This window comes from Elaeis guineensis, chromosome 6 (assembly GCF_000442705.2).
Source record: "Elaeis guineensis isolate ETL-2024a chromosome 6, EG11, whole genome shotgun sequence".
NCBI classification, from domain to species: Eukaryota; Viridiplantae; Streptophyta; class Magnoliopsida; order Arecales; family Arecaceae; genus Elaeis; species Elaeis guineensis.
In genome coordinates this window covers 21,360,229-21,371,472 of record NC_025998.2, presented here as the reverse complement: position 1 = coordinate 21,371,472, position 11,244 = coordinate 21,360,229, and positions in this window count along the sequence as shown.

Sequence of the window (11,244 nt, the reverse complement as noted above, 5' to 3'; positions counted from 1 at the left end):
AAAAAAAATTAATTTCAAAGAGAACTGTTCCAGACTGATCCTGAGTGGATATCCATAGAGGCCAAGTACTTACATAGCTAAGAGAAAGTCTCTTCTTTTTTAGATCCAGATTTGAAGAAAAAAATTGCAAAATAGGTATGTGATTTGATCACATATTCAATTTCAGCATATATTTAATTTCAGCATATGAAGTAGATCCTAGTGGTTTATGTTTTATGCATGCATGATGTATATTAAAAGATATTTTAATCTTTTATTTCACTGTAATATTTAAAAAAATTTTTTTGAAAACATACATGCATGCCCCAACATTGAAATTCCAATAGTGGTATCAAAGCCTCGAATTTCATATGCATGAAATTGACATATATGTTTTGAAAAAAAATTTAAAATTTAATTTTTTCTTAATATATGAGATGTATAGATGAGTATTTTGAATCTAAAATTTATTTTAAATTTAATTTTAGAATATATAGTTGATATATGAAAGCATGCATAGATCTGAATTTTATTTTAGAACGATTTCTAGTTCATAATCATGTGACTTGTAGATGCATGTATGAATCTAAAATTTAATTTGACCTAATTCATGATTCATATATGAGATATATGATTGTATATTTAGATCACAAAATTATTTTCAATATGATTCATGATTTATATATGAGATATATGATATCATGTTAAGATCTGAATTTTTATTTAGATCTGAATTTTATATACATATATGAGATATATGTTTATGTGTTAAATCTGAAAATTAGTTTAATGATTTAAAATTTATTTTTTATATAAAAAATTTAGATCTAAAATTTAGTTTTAGAATCTAAAATTTGTGTTTATGCATGAGGATTTTGGTTATGAAAAAAATTAAAAATTAGATCATATAATTAGATTGCATCTAGAATTTTTAATTTAAACGTTATGAGTTTAATTTGATTAAGTAATTGATCAAACCGAATCAAGCATTGATTAGGATTAGATCAATTAAGTTATAGGATCAAGCAATTATTGTTGATCAAATTGATTGAATCCTATATGTAAAATCAATTAACCTAAGGACCTAATTTGGCTCGATGGCTTAAGCTTGATTCGCTTGAGCTAACTTATTTGGACTAATTGATCTATTGGTGTTTAAGGCAAGTAATTGAGAGGTGGTTATTTAATTGATTTCGTTAGCTGATCTGATCAATTTATTAGTGTCTAAGGAAAGCAATGGGGGGATCCCAACTGATCTTTACTTATCTAACCAATTTAGAAGATTGAGTCTTGAATAAGATTGTTTGACATTTTAGTTTAGTCCATACCAATTAGATCGGCCATATGATGACTGATTAGATGAGATCTAAACCTAAATTTTTTCATAAATATTAAGTCCATAGGTCTTTCACCGATGTAGATATGCGGGCGTGCTACTGGTGTTGATTGTTCTCGATTGATTACAGTGGTTCAGTTGTACTAGAAACATACAAGCAATCTATTAGCAAAGAGTTGCTCCAGGATAAGGATGGGATTGGACCCAATAACTATTAGGTGAGAGACTCAATGATGGCCTTGCACCTGCTTGTGAATGGTGGGTCGGACTTAACTAAGGAGTATGATCAATAACTATTAGGTGAGCCCACATAACTTAGAGACTAAATCATTGCAACATGCTTAGAGAAGCATCTGGGCAAAGAGTTATCCACGCATCAGTGTGCATATTACCAATAACTGTTAGGTGAGGTACATAGCATCGGTGGGACTACAACACCCACAAGAAATCTATTTGCTGCATTAGGATTTTTGTTTTCCATCCAGAGAGTGGAGGGATCCAAAAAATTAATGAAAGTCATTATTTGCATATTAAAATTTCTAGAAGTAAATATAATTTTAAAGTACAAAAGTTTAACTTGAAGCTCTACTCTCGTAGTTAAACAATATCAGTCTTTAATTCTTTAGTCTACATCCTTGAATCTAATCGTTTGATTAAAACAAACTATAAAGACTGGCTAAGAAACCTCAGGATTGTCCTGATTTCTGAAAAACTAGATCATGTACTCGATCAAAAACCCTTAGTATTACCAAACTGTCCTACTGTTGAGCAAAGAGCTATTTATAAAAAGTAGATGGATGAAGACAGTCGGATCAAGTGCTATATGCTGGCATCCATGTCAAAAGAGTTGCAGAGCTAGCATGAGCATATACCCACTGTTAAAGCTATGATCACTCACCTACAAGGGTTGTATGGTGAGCAGAGCATACAGTGCACTTTGAAGTATCCAAGAGACTCTTCAATTTGAAGATGCATGAAGGACAGTCAGTCTATGAGCACTGTATGATAGTAATCAAGGACATTGAGAAGTTTGGGAAGCTCGGACTTGATATGCAAAAAAAACTGCAGATAGATTTGATCTTTCAATCCCTTACGAGTTCATATAATCAATTTATTATAAATTTTTATATGAACAAATTTGATTGTACTATACCCAAACTGATCAACATGTTGGTCACTATGAAAGGAACCTTGAAGAGTTCAAGGGGCACTGTTCTCACTATGGAGCAGATTTCTTCAATCAAGAAAAGTCTGGTTGGAAGAAGAAGATTAAATCCACTAAGAAGCAGAAGAAAGAGAGCAAGCCAAACAAGGATGTTCTAAACAAGGCTGAAGCAAAGAAAAAGTGTTTCCACTTGATGCTGAAGATTACTAGAGGAGAAACTATCCACTCTACCTTGAGAGCCTAAAGATCAAGAAGGGTGATAAACCTTCAGAAGGTATACTCGTGATTGAATCTAACCTTATGATTTTTTCTACTTCTAGTTGGGTATTAGATTCTGATTCGAGTGCTCAAATATATACCTCAATGCAGGGTCTAATAGAAAGTAGGAAGTTGAGGGAATGTGACATGATCTGTCGGATCGACAATGGAGCAAAAATTATTGTAAAAGCTGTTAGTACTTATCCTCTTCGATTATCATCGAATTTTAGATTAGATTTAAAAGACTGTTATTTTATTTCTGTAGCTAGTCAGAATTTAATTTTCGTATCTATGCTAGCACAAGAAGATTTTAAATTTAAATTCAATAAAGACTTTTATTTTATTTATTTATGAAATAAATTAGTTGCACGAGATCTTTTAATTGATAGTCTATATCATTTGCATGTTGATGCGAATGTAAATTTGAATGAGTAAATAGTGAATACCGTAGGTCAAAAGAGACCCAAAGATGAAATTAATCAGAAGTACTTGTGGCATCATAGACTAGACCATATTGGAGAGAACAGAATAAATAAACTAAAAAAGGATATGATCCTTGGCTCTTTTCATCTAGAGTCATATCTACCTTATGAATCTTATCTTCGAGAAAAAATGACCAAGTTACCCTTTGTAGGACATGGGGAAAGGGCCACTGAGTTACTTGTCCTGATACACACTGATGTGTATGGGCCATTTGATATGCAAATCAGAGGTGGTTACAACTATTTTATTATCTTTACTGATGATTTATCTAGGTATGGGTATGTATATTTTATGAAATACAAATCTAAAGCCTTTAAAAAGTTCAAAAAATTTAGAAATGAAGTAGAAAAATAAATAGACAAATCCATTAAGATTCTTCGATCTGATCGAAGAGGTGAATATCTTAGTCAAAAATTTTTAAAATATTTTAAAGATAATGGTATAGTCTCTCAATGGACTCCTTCTGAAACATCTCAGCTCAACGGGATATCTGAAAGAAAGAATAGGACCCTATTAGATATGATCAAATCTATGATGAGCTTTACTGATGTACCCTTATATCTTTGGGGATATGCCTTATTAACTGCCATTCACCTATTGAATAGGGTTCTATCAAAATCTGTTTCTACCATACTTTATGAGATATGGTATGGTAAGAAGTTAAGTCTAGATTATCTTAAGACTTAGGGATGTTCGGCCTATGTCAAAAGATAAATGGCTGATAAATTGGAGGATAGATCTGTAATAGCTTGTTTTATAGGGTATCCAAAAGAATCAATGAGATACTACTACTTTTTACAAGATCACAATGTGATTTTGAGTCAGAATGCTATATTCTTAAAAAAATAGTTTATCCAGGATGGTGGTAGTGGGAGGTTAGTTAAGCTTGAAGAGATTTCTGAAGAATAAAGAGCTATAGATCCTCAGAAACTCATTATTCATGAGCCAGTAGTTGACGTTCTTCAACCACCTCGTAGATCTAGCAGGATCTCCCGACCTCTTGAAAGGACATAGGTATGCTTACAGAGAAAGTAAAGAAAATATTCCTTATAGGAGATAAGGGTCATGGTGATGATCCTAATTCCTTTGATGAAGTGACGTCTGACATCGATTTTGAAAAATAATTAGATGAAATGAAGTCAAAAATTGACTTGACGTATTCGAATCAAGTATGGACCTTAGTAGATCCACTTAAGGGTATAGTGTCCATTGGGTGTAAATGGATCTACAAAAAGAAAAAAAGTATCGATAGCAAGGTAGAGACCTATAAAGCTAGGCTTGTGGCAAAATGCTATAGTCAGTGTGAGGGTATTGACTATCAAAAAATCTTTTCACTTGTAGTCATGCTGAAATCCATCCACACTCTGCTTGTTATTGTAGCTTATTTTGATTATAAGATCTGATAGATGGATGTGAAAACTACTTTTCTGAATGGATATCTTGAGAAAGATATCTATATGGAGTAGTCTTTAGGTTTCACATCTGGTGATGGTGATCACAGAGTTTGTAAGCTGCAAAAGTCTATATACGGATTAAAGCAAGCTTCTCGAAGTTGGAATCCTCATTTTGATGATGCGATCAAATCGTTTGACTTCATCAAGAATGAAGAGAAACCTTATGTATACAAAAGGGTCAGTGGGAGCATAATAACATTCTTCGTATTGTACATGGATGATATTCTCTTCATTAAAAATGATATTCCTATGTTGATCATGATCAAAAGATGGTTGTCTAAGAAATTCTCCATGAAAGACCTAGGGAAAGCATCATATATTCTTGGAATAAAGGTCTATAGAGATAGATCTAAAAAAATGCTAGGCTTGTCACAAAAGCTGTACATAGAGAAAGTGCTAAAGAGGTTCAGCATAAAAAACTCTAAAAGAGGACTTTTACCTCTTAGGCATGGTATTCATCTTTTCAAGACAGTGTCCGACCACGTCTGAGGAAGTTCAGCGCATGAGTAAGATTTTTTATGTCTCAATTGTAGGGAGCTTCATGTATGTCATCCTGTGTACTCGATCTGATATTGTCCTTACTGTGAGTGTCACGAGCAGGTATCAGTCGAATCTAGATGAAGAGCACTAGATAGCTATGAAGAACATCTTTTAAGTACTTGAGAAAAACTAAGGATTTGTTCTTGATCTTTGGAGGAAGTTTTGAGTTACGAGTCGAAGGATATACTGATTCAGCCTTTATGTCTGATCCTAATAATAGAAAATCTACATCTGGATATCTGTTCGTATGCAATAGTGGCACAGTTAGCTGGAAGAGTTTCAAGCAACCAATCATAGCAGATTTGACCATAGAGGCTGAATATGTCGCTACTTCGGATGCTGCAAAGGAAGGCTTCTGGTTCAAAAAATTTATTACGAACTTGGAGTTATGACATCAGATACCATACCACTTTACTATGACAACAGTGGAGCTATAGCACTTGCTAAGGAGCCAAGATCTCATCAGAAATCAAAGTATATCAAATGACGGTATCATATCTGTTATGCAAGGTTCCAGCAAACATTTGGTGAAACCCAGGGAGAGATTGGTAGCCGAAGAGGACTCGATAAGACTCTGGGAGAGAATGGTAGCTGAGGAGGTTCGGTGATATAGCCGAAGAAGACTCGATGAGACTTTAGAAAAGTATGGTAGTCGAGGAGGTTTGGTGAGACTCTGGCTGGGGTTGGTAGTCGATGGTGGTTGATGTATTGACAACAATTATGAAGGTCGATAAGAAGGGTCGACTGGTGCTTGGTTGGTAAGATTAAATGGGTCTAACCATCCAGTCTACCGATTGAGGATGATCTAGCTTGATACGGATCAACTCAGGTGTGAAGCTCCTGTGCCTAGTGGATAAAGGCTAATAAATTCTGCCTCTCAATGGACATTTGCCTTTTGAAAAGTTGGTTAGAGGCTACGGTCCTAACAATTGGTATCAGAGCATGGGTTGTGTGGAGAAAGAAGGAGACTCCAGAAGTTAAAGATCTTCAAAAGCTAAAATTTCAGCAAAGATCCTGTCAAGGTATTTCTCAAATCCCTTCGAGTTTTGTTGTGTTTTTGATTTGGATCCAGCCATGGGAAGCAACATGAAGGTTGATTTTGAGAAGTTTGATGAAAAAAAAATTTTTCATGTGAAAAGTTTGGGTAAAAGATTTTTGGTTCAAGCAGATCTGGATTAGACATTGGAGGAGAAGTCTGAAGGGATGACGGATCATCAATGGAGGTCCCTAGAGAAGAAGGCTTGTTCTGTGATTAGAGGATGTTAGCGGATGTGGCACTTATTCTGTGTTAGAGGAGAGGACCCCAAAAGCTTGTGGTCGGAAGTTGCACACATGTATATAGGAAAAATATATGTAACAAGCTAATGTTGAAGAAGAGATTATACAGCCTTCAGATGCCGAAAGGTGAAGATGTCTTGGGTCACATCCAGAAACTCGATCAGATGTGCAATGAGTTACTGAACATTGGGGGTGAAGATGGAGGAGGAAGATAAGTCGTTGCTACTGCTATGCTCATAGCCCCTTTCCTATGATCCATTGGTGATGAAACTGCTCTATGGCAAGGAGACCTTGGAGTATGAAGACATGGTCTCGGTGCTATGGTCCAATGAACCGTGAGGGAAATTGACCAAGGAAGGTGCTCCCCAGGAGGGCTTGGCCATGCGGAAGAGATTTGGAAAAGAAAAGGAAAGAGGCAAGTCAAGAGGACGGTCAAAATCTCGGAAGAGCAGGAGCAAGAAAGAAGTTAGGTGCTACAAGTGCAACGAGATCAGACACTTCAAACGATATTGCCCGCAGTAAGAACAAAAGGGAGATAAGGAAGGATTTGATGCATTGAGTATGGTGGCTGATAGTGAGATGGAGGATGACTTCTTGGTAGTATCAGATGTATTGGATTTATGATCTAGAAGCCAATTGTTGACTGACACATTATGTAATTCTTGGGCCTATACTTGTACTTATAATTTTTTATTATCAATAAAGGTTTTTTCTTTTCAATCATGTTTATGTGTCCATGATTTGTCTTAAAATTAACAAGATAATTTTTGTATATTCTTAACAAGTTAAAAATTTGAGACATACATTAATTAGTGATTAATTTCTACATGCTCCTGATCAAAGTATCATCACAGAGGATAGTGATCAATCCATTTGAGATCGGTGCACGGTTCACCTCCCTTGTGGAAGATGAGTCTCAGGTCTGCAGTATGGAGACACTGGGGTGAAGGTGCAGGTGGTTGTTAGAGAATAACTACACTGAGCGTGATCAACACGAAAATCATATGGATGTCTACTCACTCGTCAGTGATCTTCTCGATGCTGCAGTGGTGTGAGTGATCTTTTGACCTGTGGTGTCATTGGCTATTCACAGTGAAGCTACTAAGTTTGATTGCACATTCTCTTGGTTTCTAGCCATTTGGATCCTTACTGTGTATATTGGCTTTAGTAGGTTCAAGTTTGCTATTTGGAGTAGGATGCATCTAGATGGGATCTATCGATTTTGGAAGAAAATGAGAAGTCCTATGTGATTTATGAGATTGAGTTTAGAAAGTCTTTGACCAAAATAAGTGTGAAAACTGAAAAAAACTTTTTACGGGATTCACAAATAAATGTGAGTCGAGCTAATCTAGCATATGACTGACGATGGGGTTTGACGAGCTCTCCATGATCTCCGTCAAGTCGGGACTCACGATAGAAGACTGAATCATACGATAACTGCATCTAAGAGTTCATATTTTTATTCTATTAGATTGCACTACATACTTCTAGATGTCACTGATGGATTGTAAGATTCATCGGACGTCATCTTGATGATCAATGGCCCTCAAAGGTAGAATTGAAAATATTTCAATCCATCAAAAAGAGTTTGATGATGATATTGTGATAGAGAGATAATATATCTCACTACCAGATAGAATGAAACCTATGGGGTCACACATTAAGAGATTTAATCTCAAATTTATCATTGAGCTTATGAAGTTCCAATTGGGTTACGATTTATTGAAATCCTATTAGGTTTATGAGAATCATGCTGTACACGGTTAAACTTAATTCTTCTTGAGACTTTGATTTGATCAAGTCCATAGCCTTGAACTAACTAAATTTATTTGATTTAATTGGACTCTTAATTGTGAGTCCAAAAGGATTTGATTAAGTCAATTAGTTGGCATAATTATCTAACATTATCTCTTCTTTATCTCCTAATTATCTCTAAGTATGCATGGAATAGATGAAGAATATGTGTGCATCTTTTTCTTTTTGAAAATTATTGGGCATATATCCTAGAGGGGCCCACCCCTCTTATGTGTCATGGCATGGAGGAGAGAGAGTGGGGTCCATGCCCCATCTCTTTTGGCTAGAGATCCCTTTGTGGGGCGCCAAGAGTTGGTGCCCCAACCACCTGACATGTATTCTATGGATGCCTGTTGTACATACTTAAAAATTAATTAATTATTATTTATATCTGATTTTATTTGGTAAATCAGATTTAAATGAAAGAATTTTATGAGATAAGAATCTACCTTTTTAAGTTGATTGGGTTCCTAATATGTGTCAGGGTAGTGTCTATATATAAAGGGTGGTCTCTAGGGTTTCAAGAATGAATTTTTATCAACAAAACTCTCTCTCTCCATCTCCATGCCTCCTCTCATCATTTTCTTCTTTTTACATCCAAAATTGGGTGCTCTCTCTTCCACATGCTAGAAGAAGTTCTGGTGACTTAGAGATCAAGGATCGAGGAGAAGAAGAAGAAGGCTGCAGATCAAGGAGTTGATCTCGCAGTTAAGATCAAAGGAGTTGATCAAAGTCTTCAAGGTCAAGTTTTTCTTGAGAAGAAGAATCTCATACGAGAAAAAAAATTCAGATCGATCCGATGGATATCCGTAGAGGTCGGACATGTGTGCTCAACCTTCTACAATCCGAGATCATCAATGGTGAATTTTTACCCAGCAAAGATAATAGATCTATCTCATAATTTTTTTAAATTTTAGATTGATATATATGTATTTTTTGAGCTTGGATAGGTTTAGATCTGGTATTTGCATGTGGGGTTAAAGGGTTTAACCTATTTATTTTTGCTGCCTGTTTTTCAAAGTTTTAAAATTACACATGCTGCCTACCAATTTTCTAACAGTGGTATCAGAGCCACAGATTTTGAAAAACACATATGATCTGATTTTTAGATTAGATCTAAAAATTTTAATGATTTAAAATCTAATTTTGTGCTGATATAAGATTATCCTGGTATAGGTTTACCTCCTATATTGCAAAGGTTGTCCTAGTACAAGATTGATCGATTTTGAAAAATTATTTTCAAATAATTAAATCAAATCTTTTAGATCTAAAAATTAATATATGATATATTTATTTTATTTAGATCTGAAATTAGAATGTTAAAAGCTTCACATCAAACTGATATAAGGTTGTCTGATATAGGTTTACCCCCTATATTGTAAAGATTGTCCTAGTTTGATGTAAATCAATTTTTGAAAAGATATTTTTAAAATATTTTATCATTATTTTAGATTAATTTTATATATTTTGATATGTGTAAATTTAGTTTTAGATCTAAAATTAATATATTGTGATGCATATTGATTTAGATCTGAAACTACATATATTCGATATATGAAACTAGGTTTAGATCTGAAACAGTTTCAAGATCATAAGCCATTAATTGCATGAATGAAAATATAATCTAAAAATTATTTTTTAGATCTAAATTATATTTTTGCATGTGGGTATGGTTGAACAAATTAGGTCTAAGTGAACAAACTAAATTAGGTCTAATTGATTAGATCAGGCTAGAACCATCTTTCGATTTTGAGCAGTTGATTGAACCTAATCGATGGATGATTAGGATTAGATCAAAGAGGCTCAAATTCAACTTTAGTTGTAGTTGGTTGCATCGATTCATATTTTGATGTGAGTTGATTGACTTAAGACGAATTTGGCTCAGTGGTTTGGGTCCGTTTCAATAGATTAATCTAATCGATTCTAATCGATCAATTTGTGTCTAAAGTAAGTATTTAGATGGTGGTTATTTAATTGATTTTATTATCTGATTGATCAATTTTGATTGTGTCTAAGAAAGCAACGGGGGATCCCCATGCATCTTAACTTATCTGCCATCTTGAGAGATTCAGTTTCTATTAGGTTACTTTTGACTCGAGTTCACCTTGCCAACTAGGATGGTTAACATATTGATGTGCTGACCTAATTTAATCAGTCAGATATTAGATCTGTTGATTTAGAAGAGATCTAAACTCTAAATCTTCTCATTAAATATTAAGTCTAGAGGTCTTCCATCATTGTAGAGATGCGGTATCCTTCTGAGTTGATCGTTCTGGCTGTTATCAGTGATTCATTGCATCGAAAAGGTACAACCACTCTATTGATATTTGATGTCCCGGGTAGAGATGGGGTTGGGCCCAATAATGTTAGGTGAGGATCCCAATGACGGCTTTGCATCCGCTGGTAAACGATGGGTCTGACTTAACTAAGGAATGTGCCAATAACTGTTAGGTGAGGCCATAGGACTTAGAGACCAAGCCCATTGCATCTTACTTAGTGAAGCAATGGACAAAGTATTCTACTCTTCGATCTGTACTCATCAATAACTGTTAGGTGAGATGTGTATAGATTAATGAACCGCAGTACCCACTTGAAATCAATTGCGTATAGTTTTTGTTTCTCCACCCGAGGAGTGTGGGAGATTTGAGAAAATAATGGAAGCCTTTGTTTATTTTTAAATTTTTAGAACAAATAATATTATAAGTATAAAATCTAACTAGAAACTATTCTCTCTGTAGATAACATATCGAGTTCAAATCTCTTAGCCTGAATCCTTGATACAAATAGGTTGACCAGCACCAATTACAAAGATGGCTCCAGAATTTGAGAATTATTCTTAATTTGAAAAACTCACCCATATTCTCGATCAGAAAGCACTTGCATTACCTGCTCATCCATCTGCTGATCAGCGAGCTGTACTTGAGAAGTAATGGACAAAGATAATAAGGCAAAGTGCT